The sequence below is a fragment of the Sceloporus occidentalis genome, unplaced genomic scaffold, assembly GCF_023333645.1.
Source record: "Sceloporus occidentalis isolate IW3139 unplaced genomic scaffold, rSceOcc1.0.p SCAF_5, whole genome shotgun sequence".
NCBI classification, from domain to species: domain Eukaryota; kingdom Metazoa; phylum Chordata; class Lepidosauria; order Squamata; family Phrynosomatidae; genus Sceloporus; species Sceloporus occidentalis.
In genome coordinates, this window is record NW_028316985.1 from 164,295,186 (window position 1) to 164,309,253 (window position 14,068).

The window sequence follows — 14,068 nt, forward strand, 5'->3', positions numbered from 1 at the left end:
CACGAGAGGTTCTGGGACCAAACCCTAGAGGATACCAAGGGCCCACTGTGCTTATTTCTGAAAGAAAAAACAATTAAAGATGCAGTGGGGCCCCATATCATATCGGAACCATGCAAAAAATTGAAGATTTAGGAATTTAAAGACATCTCCCAGTGTCGTCAGAATATTGTTAAAACTGTCAGAAGGCACTATACAACAATAAAAAACACTTGTATAGGGACAGTTTCCAGCTATGGATTTTAGAATAGCAGTTTCCAACATTTTAACTGAGAGAAACATTTATGGACTTTGAGTGTGCCCCCTTTTCTTATCCTCTGCCCATGTGTGTGTGTGTGTGTGTGTGTATACACACACACATATGAAAGCTTTTCTCCCGCTATTGTGTTTCAACACACTGATGGCAGCATAATACTTGAACCTCACATGCAAGCCTCTCAGGTTATCTTGTACCATGAAGAAAATGTTGTACTCAGCATGGCAAATGCTGCCCTGCTTGATCTCCAGAAAGCTGTGCTGGATGGTTGCCACAGATCTCAGCCAATTTAAGTCATTTGTTACGCTCATCTGTGCTGATGGGTCTGCAAGATAACCTTGAATCTATCATGTGTTTGCCTGGTATCACTCACAGGGACAGCACAGCAGAATTGGTAAGGGAATCATATTTCAACACTGTAGATGTGCTGAGTTGGAGAACAAAATTGCCCACATCCATTTACATCATTTCAAAAAGCTGTTTGGATGGAAATCCTAGGCGTCTAGTGTCAGGGCTATCATTCTGGTTAACTCCTTCAAAAGTGGAGCTTTGTTGTTTTCTCCTTCCAAGTTGTTAGAACTTGTGAAACAGTCCAAATCTATCCTCACCATAGTGAGCAAAGGGGAAAATATGCTTGGGTCATTTGTCTTCTCATGCAGTCTGGGCAGTTAAACAATATGGGAAGTATATATTTGTGCAATTCTCTCTGGAGATTTTATTGAATGGATAAAAACTGGATGTTAGATATTTTGTAGAGACAGGTCATTCATTCCCAAGAAGCACAATTATATGAGGATCAAGATCTGATTTTAAGTTGATGGGAGATATAGCCTGAATGGCACCAGATCTCTTCTGATCTGTGAGTAGGCAGGGTCATCCCTGATTAGCACTTGAATGGGTGGTTGCCAACAAATACATGGTGCTGTGGGCTATATTTCAAAGGTAGGCACTGGCAAAACCACCTCTGAGTATTCATTGTCTAAGTAAAACCCTATGAAATTCTTGGGGTCACCATAGGTCCACAGGCAACTTGAAGGTGCGTGCACGTGTGCACACACACACAAACACACACACACACACAGAGAGAGAGAGATTGAGAGAGAGAGGGAATATTAAAAAAATATTTTAATTTTTATCCTGCTTTTTGCCAGGCAATCAAAGTGGCATACAACAGGCTAAAATATATCCATATATACCTAGTACCCCCCCCCCCCTTAAATCAAGATTAAACAGTATGACTAAAACTAACATTTTAAAATCCAGCAATAACCATAGGCAGAGTTCGATAAATGGAGAAGTCTTTTACGTGGCCGAGTATTTTATTCCGAGAAGGCCTGCCAGAAGAGATCCATCTTAATGGCTTTTTTAAGCTTTCTAGATTAGTAATTTGATGGATCTCGTCTGGCAGGCCATTCCATAAATTGGGAATGGCTGCAGAAAATGTTCTCTGGGAGGTTGCTGTCAATCTGGTCTTTAAGGGCTGTAGGAAAATCCTCCCAGAGGACCTGAGTGTACAAGATGGATTATATAGAAGATGGTGATTCCTTAGATAGGTTGGGCCCAAGCCATGTAGGGCTTTAAAGATGATGACCAACACCTTGTACTGTGCCTGGAAACTAATAGGCAGCCAATGGAGTGACTTCAATATTGGTGTTATATGATAACTCCTGGTTGTTCCTGTGATCAGTCTGGCTGCAATATTCTGTACCAACTGGTGTTTCCGGATTAGGCACAAGGGTAATTCCATGTAGAGTGCATTGCAAAAATCAAGTCTTGAGGTAACCAGTGCATGGACTACAGTTTTGAGGTCACGCCATTCCAGGAAAGGGCACATTGGTGTATCAGCCAAAGCTGATGACAGGAACTCTTGACCGTCACATTCAACTGATTCCTCATCTGAAGCGTTAGGTCAAGAAGCAACTCCAGACTGCAAACACAGTCCTTCAAGGAGAGTGTGAGCCCCTCTAGGACTGGAGGTTGCAACCCAAAACCTGATTTGGGAGCCCCTACTGTAAGTACCTCCATTTTGTCTGGATTCAATTAGAGCTTGTTTTCTCTCATCCAATCCAATACTGCCTGAAGACACTGGTTGAGGGGAGAAATGCCATCTGTCATTGTCGCTGATGACCGGGACATGGAGAAATATATTTGGGTGTCATCAGCGTACTGATAACACCTGGCCCCATATTCATGAATGATTTCTCCCAGTGGTTTCATATAGACATTAAATAGCATTGGGGACACCACAATTAAGCTCTGTTTTTGAAGAGCAACTGTCCCTGAGCATCACCCTTTGGAACCTGCCTGAGAGGAAGGAATGGTACCACTTCAGGGCAGTGCCTCCAATTCCTAGCTCCCTCAGGCGCTCCAAGAGGAAGCCATGATCTATTGTATCGAATGCCACTGAGAGATCTAGAAGCACCAACAGAGTCACGCTTCCTCTGTCAATGTCTAGACAAAGGTCATCAGTTAAAGTGACCAGTCTCCACCCCATACCCAGTCCTGAAGCCCATTTGAAATGGATCAAGAAAATTGACTTCATCTAAGACCACTTGGAGCTGAAGAGCAACCGCCTTCTCGGTCACCTTGCTCAAAAATGGTAGACGAGAAACAAGCCTATAATTTTTCAGGTCCAGGAGGTCGATGGAGGGTTTTTTCAAGAGCAGTCTAATGATTGCTTCTTTCAAAAAGATGGTATATAGCCCTCCCCAAGGGAAGCATTGATGATATGTCTAAGAAGTACCATTAGTGCCTCACCCCCTTGGATGGCCAGGCATGATGGGCAGGGTTCAAGAGGGCATGTTGTCTTTTTTACATTTCCAGGGATCTTGTCCACATCATTAGTACTCACTAGCTCAAACTGATCCAGTTTAATCTCATAAACAGGTTTACTGGACACCTCATTAGTCAATTGTGCTTCAATATTGGTGTCCAAATGGGCTCTTATTTGAGCAATTTTGTCAGCAAAGTAGTTATTAAAAGTGTCGCAGCAGGCCGTTGTTGGGTTAAATAGAGGGTTCTGGGTAGATGGCATCACCATCAGTTCCTTCACCACCCTAAACAGTTCTGCCTGACGAGACTTTGATCCTCTGCTTTAATTGCCTCTCCGTAAGAGCAAAGGAATTTCTTATGGCAAGTTCTGCCAGATAAGAGTCCAGATTTCCGCCAATCACGCTCTAGTCATTGTTTCCATTAATTGTTTCAATCAATGGAAAAGAGGCTTCCTGCCTGTCAGGACTCCCTGCCAAGAAAATTTATTTGTGACAAGATTCTTAATTATTTGGGACCTTTTTTCTGTGCAAAATTGAACCAAGCTAAAGTGGGTGGTGATGGTGTTGCACAGAGAAAGTGTGTTTATCTCTTCAAAAAAAGTTATTTTTCACCCAGAAAATCATGTTTTCTGCACATAAAACTTTCTTCCTGTGCAGAAAATCATGTTCTCTGTGCAGAAAAGAAGTTGGGCAGATTTTCCACAGAACAAATCTTGAAAGCTGCATAGTTTTTGACAACTTTCTCACACTGGAGAGAAACTAATTAATTTTTTATTGCTGCTTATGAGAATGAAATTTGCATCCTTAAAATATGCATGGCATATCAATACTGTGATGCCATGCAGTCAGTTAATGCAATGTGCCAAGAGTGCACCAGATAGTATTTAGTTCCAGTGCAGATGTGCCCAGCAGGTTTCTGAAATATAATCCCACAGGACATTGCAAAGTCAGAGGGAAAGCTCTTTAGAAAATGAAAAGCAGTGGAGTGCCACTCCAGTTTGAAGCATGTGTGAAGAGTGTCCAGTGAGGGCTGTGTGTACTTTGCTCTGGCTTCATGAAAATAACCCACATTTTATACTACAAAAACCTGGATGACTTGTAGAAATTGTCCAGATTACAATTCCTATTTCTAAGAATTTTAATGCCTACTTTGGAGAGATTCGCTTCACTTTGTATTGCTCTCACATCATAGACCCTTTACTGGTAACTGTAAAGGCTGGAACTGTATTTTTCTGTGATTTTCATTTTATTTTTAATGAAAGGCAGGGGTACTGAAAACTGGTTTAGGAATCAATGCATCTTCCTATTTATGGAGCACCGAGAAGATAATGCAGTATATTAATTAACTGAAAAGACAAACCTCTGCTTAGGTTTGTTTTACACAGTTACTAGCACCAGTTAGAATTGCTTGTTTCTCATGAATAAGATGCATTCTTGGTGTCACCTTCTCAATATTAATTGTCCTTTAATACACATCAATTTTTTTTTGTTATCACAACCCCAGGACTCTTAAACATTTTAACTATACATCTATATTGACAGTTTCTTTGCATGTATTTCTTCTAAATCTACACACAACAAAAGTTGTTACATAGAATATCCTTCATTCAAGTTTGGAATTGCAAGAGCATTGCCACATAAGAAGTTCACCACGTTTTGCTTTGATGGTGTTGATCACTTCAGAGCCTCCCTTATTTTCCCCAACTGCAGAGCCCTCCTTATCCTCCCTCACTACATGAAATCAACAGATTGACCATCTGTTCAACAGTGGGAAAGAGGGATGCTAAGTGCACAATGGTGAAGGCATAGCTCTCTGCTCTTCTTGCATTTTTGTAGCTTGGGATTTCTTTCCCCTTTGGATGTGTGGATGCATAATCTGCTCTTAATCTCTTTTTCATATCAGACTAGAAGTCTCTCTTCACAGTCGCTAATGCAAATCCAAATTACCACCCTCAGCATTCAGAAATTATTTGGAAAAATATAAACAAGCTGTTGTCTTAACTGCTTTGTGCATGCACATTCAGGACCAACCCAAGACATTTTGCTGCCTGAGATAGAGAAGCAAATCATGGCCTCTGCCCACCCATATAAAGGTGTAAAGCAGGCAAGTGATTCTGGCACACGAGGCACAAAATCCTGTAAGTAGCTCTTCCATCACTGGCAGTAAAATGCAACAACAACATTTTGTGACCCTCAGAATGTGCTGTCTGATGCAGTTGCCTCCCTTTGCCTAACTATATGACTGGCCTGTATTAACTAAAGGATGTTACTAGTTACAATACTAGTACAGTACAGTACTAGTTACTAGTTCTTATGTTCTTGCATCTTGTGAGGAACACTTGTGAAATCTGGAGGATCTTATCAACAGGACACTATTGAGGAATTTACTTGTCATGTTCTTCTATGGCAGAGTGAAGTTTCCACACATTATTGAAAAGTGGTTGGCCTCTGCTGTTTGTTTGAAGTTGCCTAGTAAAAGGGCGAGTGGGGGGGGGGGAGAACTTGTACCCATCTTCACACTCCCTTCCCTTCCTAGCAAGCTGGCAAGGCTAAGAAAACTGCAGTTGTGGTTTAGAGACACAGCAGCAGCTATGAGGGAGAAGCCAATTGTGTTTTCCCCTACTACCATCAGAAGCTTCAAAGGTTTTGTGCCAGCTGCTTTGTTCATATTTTTACAAACTAAAATGAAAGAGGTTGAATGTGGAGAAACAGCACCCTTTGGGAATCTGCTGCCTGAAGCAACTGCTTCACATAGTCTTACAGCCAGGCTGGTCTGTCTAGGGCATGCCATAGGAAAATAGGAACTAGTGTTGTTTCATCAGGGGTGATCAGCCAGACTCATGAAAATAGATTCCACAAGCTTAACTCTCCTAAGATTTGCTGACACATGTAGTTGCATTACAGGGTCAATGATTTATGGATTGATGCCTTAAGTTTAATTATTCTGTTTCTGTATATTGTATAGAGCAGTTATGAATGTGTCAGATTCTCTATACAGTCTCTCTGTGTGTGTGTGTCTCTCTCTCTCTCTCTCTGTGGGTGTTGTAAAAATGCAAGCATGAAAACCATGCTTAGGTCATACAACTGTTTAAAGAATGACAAATCTCTGACTTATTATGGATCCTTATTGCATGTTCACTCAGTGAAATGTAGATGTGAATGGCAGCTCATGACTCCAGTGTCAGTGGGATGGTGAACTGCCTCCAGCTTTTAAACCAAACTTTAAAGAAACTATTCAAGGTACTATATCATAGGCCCCAAATAGGTTCAGTAGATAGGGTAGTTCACTCTAAAACATAGCAAATCACTGCTTCCTTGATATTAGAGCCACCAGCCACCACTAGTGAATGTGTGTGTGTGTGTGTGTGTGTGTGTAATTGTTACATCTGATGATTTACACACATTTTAATACTTTTTCGGTACTGGTAGGGAGAAAAGGCTTCTGCTTGGATAGTTTCTGAAGAATTTTGTGTCGCAATATTTGGTTCAAAATAAGGTATCTGCCAACAGGGAAGCCTTTATATTTTATTCCATGCAGGTTTATGGAAATGAACCCACAAATGACAATGTAGTGTAAGCTTTATAGGAAAACAATAATAATCTTACCATAATGTATTTTTTCCCTTTTGGGGACACAGCCCCCCATGCCATTATAAGCTCTTTGAAATGTAGAACTTCTTGCCCTCGTACTATGGATAATTATTTCTAAAAAGGCAATTAGCAGTTGCCACAGGCTTAGACAGTAACTCTGCTTTTTTTAGCTGCTTCCAGCACAGAATAAGCACTTTAAAAAAATCTCCATTCTTACAGCAAAATGATGGCATGGTTTTAAGGAGACTGGGGAAAAAGAATAATGATAATGATGGCAGATCATTTTGCATGATATATGAGATAGGGTGTGTGTGTGTGTGTGTGTGTGTGTTACAGAATAACCTTCAACCTTAGGCACAGCTATATATGGTGGAGAAAACAGTTACATCTACTTACATGATAACTCACATTCAACAACTGATTCAGTGGATCTACTCTGATTAGGAGTAAGTAGCCACTGTGTCCCCTACAATTTGAAAAGCTTAAAACCAAACTAATTCCTTTAGTTTTGGGTTGGGAATCATGCAACATTCCAGATGTTGCTGGCCTGTCTCTCATAGCAGTCCTAGCCATCACAGCCATTGTTGATGAATGCTGGGAGTTGTAGTCCAACAACATTTGGAGGGCTGCATGGTTCCCACCCTAAGCCTTTAAGGATTTTAAGGACAATGAAACTGAGGGATACAATATTATGTGTTGTGTTGTGTTATCATTATTGTAGCGTGCCATACACTGCAGACATTTCCTATTGTTCTCAACTTAATTTGGAAAAGTGGGTTAGACTCAAAGCCCCAAAGACATCCAGTGAATATCCTAGCCAAAATTAGAAGGCAAACATTGTTTTCCTATGCCATGCTTAATTTTTTTAAAGCTTTTTTATAAGTCTCTTTCCATTTAAATTGATCTTAAGAAAGAGAGAATGGAGAGTTGAAGGCTTACACATTAGCAGGCTTATGTTGTGGTGAAATTTCTAGAATGCTAGTGCTTTTATAGCATTGCCTGTTCCCAGAAGCCAGAGCAGCAGATTCATTTAAAAAAAAATTCTCTAGGGAACCAGGCCTCTGTTTGTCAGTATTTGCACCTGCATGAACAGTGAAGGTTGACTTAAACAATGCTGATCAATTCCAATTTTATTCCTGACATCCCCTCCCCCAGTTTCCAGAGGAACCTGTCTTTCCTGTCACTCAGGATAATGATTCCCCTGCAAGCATTGCTGAGAATCCAGAAACTCACTGTAATCTCATCAAGACTTTGATTCCCCAGCAGGGACTGTTGAATTTATATAGCCAGGAGGTTGAAGCACTTTAGCTTCCCACGTTGGTGTGCTCAGCCCACCAAAATGGGCCAATTTCCTTCTAGCTTTTAAACACGGTCCATTTACAGTGGCAAAACCAGAGGTTTTCACTTCACAGATTGCATTTAAATGACTTTGGCTTATTTCTCCCATCTTCTGCTTTCCTGAATTTGACAGTGAATCTACATTTCTTTCTTTCTTCCTTCCTTTCCTTTCCTTTCCTTTCCTTTCCTTTCCTTTCCTTTCCTTTCCTTTCCTTTCCTGATCAGTCAGTCAATATATAGATTTCAGTCTCTGAATCAGAAATCTGTTTAATAATTTCTGTATATTCTGGAAGTTACTACACCAATTTTACAAACTGTATGCAAGTCCAGCTGAATATGAAATATGGACAAGTCACATTTTTGCCTATTTAAGGCATTACAAATTCACAATTCCCCCCCCCCCCCCAGAAATAAATAAAAGTCTTACATATAATGCATAGCTCTCCCCCTCTCCCTGTGAACTTGAGTGAGGTGGGAGATGAGGAGGAAGAAGTAAGAGAATGGGGAGGGTGAGAGAACAATACAGTTTTGAGTTTTGGCATGGAGTTTTGAGTGGTAAGAAAATAATTGGATGATGGAATAGAGAGCATGCTTATCAAATTTGCAGATGATGCTAAATTAGGAGGGGTAGCGAATAGCCTAGGATCCAGATTCAAAATGACCTTAACAGATTAGAAAGCTGGGCCAAAACTAGCAAAATTAATTTCAACAGGGAGAAACATTGGGATCTTGCCCGGAATACTGTGTCCAGTTCTGGTCACCACATATCAAGGAGGATGTGGGCAAGCGTTCCCAGAAGAAGGCAAGCAAAATAGTGAAAGATCTGGAAACCATGCCCTATGAGGTGCGGCTTAAGGAGCTGGGTATGTTTAGCCTGGAGAAGAGATAGTTAAGAGGTGACATTATAGCCATGTTTCAATATTTTAAGTGGTGTCATATTGAAAATGGAGCAAGCTTTTTTTCTCCTGCTCCAGAGACTAGGGAGCTTGGCTTAGTGCACAGTAAAATAAAATGGCTTACCGCTCAAGCCAAATTCTAGCCAAATTTGGGCTGCACCCTGGTTTTATCACATGGCTTTTGCCCCCAAAACCGCCATATGAATACAGCCCAGGGAGCTTTCCAGCTTTGCAAATGGCAGCTGAAGCAAGTCCAGGAACCAGTATTGGAGTCGGGCTGTACCCAGATGACAGCTTTGGGGGCAAAAGCCATGCAGTAAAACCAGAGGGCAGCCCAAATTTGGCTTGAATTCGGGAGTGGTAAGTCGTTTTATTTTGCTGTATATATCCAAACTACAGGGAAAGAGATTCCATCTCAGAATTAGGAAGAACTTCCTCATGGTGAGAACTGTTCAACCGTGGAATATGCTGTCTAAGGGTGTAGTGGAGTCTCCTTCTTGGGAGATTGTTAAACAGAGGGTGAATGGTCTCTGTCAAGAGTGCTTTGATTGTGTATTCTTGTGTGGCAGGGGGCTGGACAGTGGATGGCCCTTGTGGTTTCTTCCTACTGTAGGATTCTAGGATTCTACAAAAAGCTGACTGGATTGGATTTCTCTTATCTGCCTAGCTTGGCGGAGTGGGGAAGGAGAGAAAGAAACTGCAGTTTGGCATTGGTGGAAGGAAAGGGTTTCCTTTGCCTGCTTAGAAGGGGGTGTGATAGGGAGGAAGAAACTGGAATCTTTCAATCATTGGAGGAATGGGTTTCCTTTGCCTGGCTAGAAGAGGAAGAATGAAAGGAAGAGGCTGGAATCTTGCAATTTTTGTTTGGCTGGAAGAGGATTTCTCTGCTTGTTTAGGCTGGGGAGAGGTGAGCAGCTGGAGTCTTATAATCCAGAATGGAGAGACTTGTTTAGCTTTTAAAAGGTAAGCTCTGATGTTTTACATTTTTAAACGCTTTAAAATTTATGGTAGTTTGTGGTTACTTCAGCTCTGTTAGAATGCATCCCCATGGTTCCCAATGGCTCCCTATTTACATCAATTACAATTTACATCATGAATCCAGGAATGCAACCTCAATATAAATCGTGACTGGCCCGTAAATGAGATTTCTATGCATTTAACAGTGCAAGGATTTCACCTTGGAAAGTGAAGTAGTCCTTTGATGACCGACCATGGAATCATGAGACCAGTTAATAAAAGTTGGATTTGGAAAGGGCTACTTTATTGACCTAATTACATTGAAATATTCGCGGAAGAAACAACTGCTGGGGGGGAGCAACCTGATATGGGATCAGCTGAGGCCAGATTCCATCCTTTGACTACCTCCTCAGCCATCCTTTGGGTGAAACACTTGACCCTGGGGGAAGCAGTCCTGTCATTTCTGACTTACGGTGACCCTTGGGCAAATCTATCATGGCGTTTTCTGTGACTGAGATTGTGTGACTCGCCCAAGGTCATCCAGTGGGTTTCCATTTACACTTTTGTTATTCAGAGAAGTAGTTAAATGCAGGTAGCATTTTATTTTTAACTGGTTACTTTCAAACTGTGTTCTGGATTAACCCTTTTCACCCAAGCTGATGCAGTAAATTCATGGATCAGTCATCTGACATTAAAAAAAAAAATTACACAGCTTACATTTTTATTGTGCAGCTGATCCTAACAAAGCTCATGGAGAAATGTTGACTCTGTGTGTGTGTGTGCACACGTGCGCATGTGCGCACACACACGTGTGCTCGTGCATACATGTGTGTGAGAGAAGGAAAGAGAAAGCGGGGGCAGGGAGAGTTATTAATGGTTTTGTTGTTAATTGTTATTAAGACTTATAGTGACCCTATGAATAAGAGACCTCCAGGTCACCCTGTTATCAACAACCCAGCTCAGGACTAAGGGCTGTGGCTTCATTAATTGAGTCTATCTACTTGCAATGCAAAGCCAACATGCAAAACCAACATATGAAAAGGACAAGATTTATATATTTATTATTTATTTATTTCATTAAAATATTTATATCCATTCCTATATCTGAAGATCTTGGGGCAGATTACTATAAAGCAATTTAAACCAGTAAATAACAACAATAATTTAAAAGATTAAAATGTTATTAAATACTTAATCAGTTAAAAACACAGACAATTTAAAAACTGTTGAAAACAATTTTAAATAGTGCAGTAAAGATTCCACTCCTCCTCTTCCTCTCTCTCCCCCAATAAGTTAATTGAGTGCAACCTACTTTTGCACTTTGAATTCAGTTTGCAGTAATGGAAGAAAGTTGAGGACAAAGAGGGAGAGTCAGAGGAGCAGAGAGAAACAGGGATATTTTAAAGGTAGCTGTAAAAGTGAGATGATAGAGGAATAAACTAGACTGTCCTTGCCAGATTGGGATATTGAAGTCTGTGATGTATCATTTTGTTTCATGATATGACCAATATATAATATTTCCAAGATGTGGATGCTTGAACTGTGGACAAAGAATATGGAGGGTCAATTGTTTTTGCCCATTTAAACAAACTAGTCAAGTTAATTATTATTCAGATCACCCACCTTATTTGTTACTATTACAGAAATACAGAACGTAATTGTTGGATCACTTGTTACTAACAGGTTAGCATTACAGTTACTATTGTGCCATTCAAAATAGTATCTGATTCTCTTCATCTTTGACCAACATAAGGCTGAGTGGACTACTCTGCCTGGAAATACACTTCCTCCCATCCTCACAGACACAGAGTAGCAGACCATCTGCACTGTGCACACATGCCTTGGGTGGGTGCACAGAAGCTGTCATCACTCAATCCCTCTCCCTTCCTCATCTTCCTGTCCCCCAAACAATTGCTGAGCCAGCCTCAGGCATCCATTGAAATGCCAACGCCTCCTCTAGATACTCATGCCAATCCAGCTGGTCCCAGTGCATATCATGTGCCACTGTTTGGAGCATCAAGCCTGGTGAAGGAGTCCTCAACCCCAACCTCAAATCCCATGCACTTACTCAGACTCTTTTCTTTAGGCAAAATGGAGGAAAACAGAAGGCAGTTTAAATTTTTAGCAGTTTTTTTTAAAAAAAAAATATCCAGGTAACCTGTTCTCTAAAGAGCCAGTGTGATGTAGTGGTTTGAGTGTTGGACTATGACTCTGGAGACCAGGATTTGAATCCCCTCTTGGCCATGGAACCCCACTGGGTGACATTAGGCAAGTCACACTCTCTCAGCATCAAGGGAAGGCAATGGAAAACCTATTCTGAACAAATCTTGCCAAGAAAAACCCATGATATGCTTGGTCTCTAGTACATGGGTGAGCAACTGTTGAAGTCTAGTAGGGTGCATTGCCCATTGGAGCCTGGGGGTCATTTTCACTATATTATGCATCCCGTGTCAATCTAAGCCCAGAAGGGGCCTTTTTAAAACAACCTCATTTAAAAAAATATCTTAAAATGGCTCAAGGCTCCCAAAACCTGGAGGAAACATAGAATGCGTTTGTGGTCATTTGGGGGTCAAAAATAATTTTTTAGGGGGCTGTGGGGTTAACAAAAATGACCACCTCTACTGTAGTGCCCTGGTGGTGCAGTGTTTACAGGGACGTAGCCAAGATTTTGGGAAGGGAGGTCCAGACTAAGTGCCACCATTATAATGGGGCTTGGGTGCAGTGGTGCGGTGGCGTGGCGGCACGCACCATTCATTGTATCTAATGGAAGGGGGGTCTGGACCCCCCGCCCCCTTGTCTACATCCCTGGTGGTTAAATGCCGGTACTTCAGCCACTCGCTCCCAGTTGTGGGTTTGATACCGGCCAGGGGCTCAGGGTCGACACAGCTGGGCATCCTCCCATAGGCCACTAAAATTAGTACCCAGTTTGTTGGGAGCAATTAGTTTACACATTGTAAACTGCTTAGGGAGTGCTTAAGTACACTGATAAATGGTATAGAAATGTACTTGCTATTACTATTACTTTAGGCAACCTACATTTTTAATGTGTCTCCTCTCTCTTTCCTTGCTTTCCTCCTCCTCTTCCATCTTTCCATCCCTCCCTCCTTGTTACTTGCTTCTCTGCTCCTCATTGCTGCACAACACCCCACAAAGAAGGTTCACAAGGGTATGCACTGAAGTGACCCTTCCTTCTGCCCATGCCACTACTCAGACAGAGTTTGAACAGATCAAATAACGAGGAACAGACAGAAACCCTATTACATTACACTGAAAAGTAATGAATTGCAGCCCTGGATGTGACAAGCAAAAAGATAAAATTCTAGTTTGTTGCTACAAACAATAACCAGTTACCAAATTCGCACATTACAAGTAATGTGTTACTTCCAAACTGTCCAGTAGATATAATTGAAGCTTGGAGTGAATTACAAGAGAGCCAGTGCTCTTTGCTGTTAACATGGTAAGAACTACAATATAAGGCTATGCTACATCTCTACTACTCAACCTGTCTTTGCTTCATGGAGGAGAAATGAAGAAGAGACCCGTTCAGATCTTATCATGCAAGAGATTTAGCAGCATGGTGCATTTCCAATGCTGCTCCTTGGTGAAACAAATGGGAAAAATGTGCTCGAAACTGCTTCAACATTTCCTGAATCTAGAGTCAAAAAGCACAAACTTTAAGCATCAGCTTTGACCTTCCAATTAACATTTTGCATATTTGGAAACCAAGTTTGATTGACCTTTCCTTCCTCCCATTTGATATGCCATCTAAAAATGCTATTCTTACAGGAGGGGGGGCTGTTTTAGGTCCTTTCATTTTTTGTTGCATGAGAGAAACATTTTTCCCCCTTCAATATCTTGCTCAAACAAGAGTGCTATTTACACGTATGCCCTTTTGTGTTCCTCTGAATTTCATTTGGATCTCTGTGAGTTTCTTGGCACCATTCTGAACTCCATCTCCTTTTATACTCAATTTCTTTATAAATTATACATCCCTGTGCTTTGTTTACTATCAGCAGCCATCTTACAGCCAGCACAGAGCTGTGTGAAAGGTCTGGCAGAAATATGTGCTGTGCTTTTGCTAGCTTTGAAAAGCATGTTTACTTTGCTTTAGGACAAGAAGTGACCATGTAACATCTCTGCGCATTGGCACAGAACAGGGATACTAAGAGACAATAAAATCCCATCCTTAAAGGTGGATGTACCAAAGAGAGTCCTAAAGCTCTGAATGAATGTTCAAGTCCTGTTTAAACAGTATTATTAAG

General features: G+C 41.2%; 1 protein-coding gene across 5 annotated transcripts in view; it reads left to right on the plus strand.

Annotated features, from left to right (window-relative positions):
* Positions 1–14,068, plus strand: part of CXXC4 (CXXC finger protein 4) — a 72,493-nt gene that overhangs the window by 46,738 nt on the left and 11,687 nt on the right. The window lies entirely within an intron of this gene.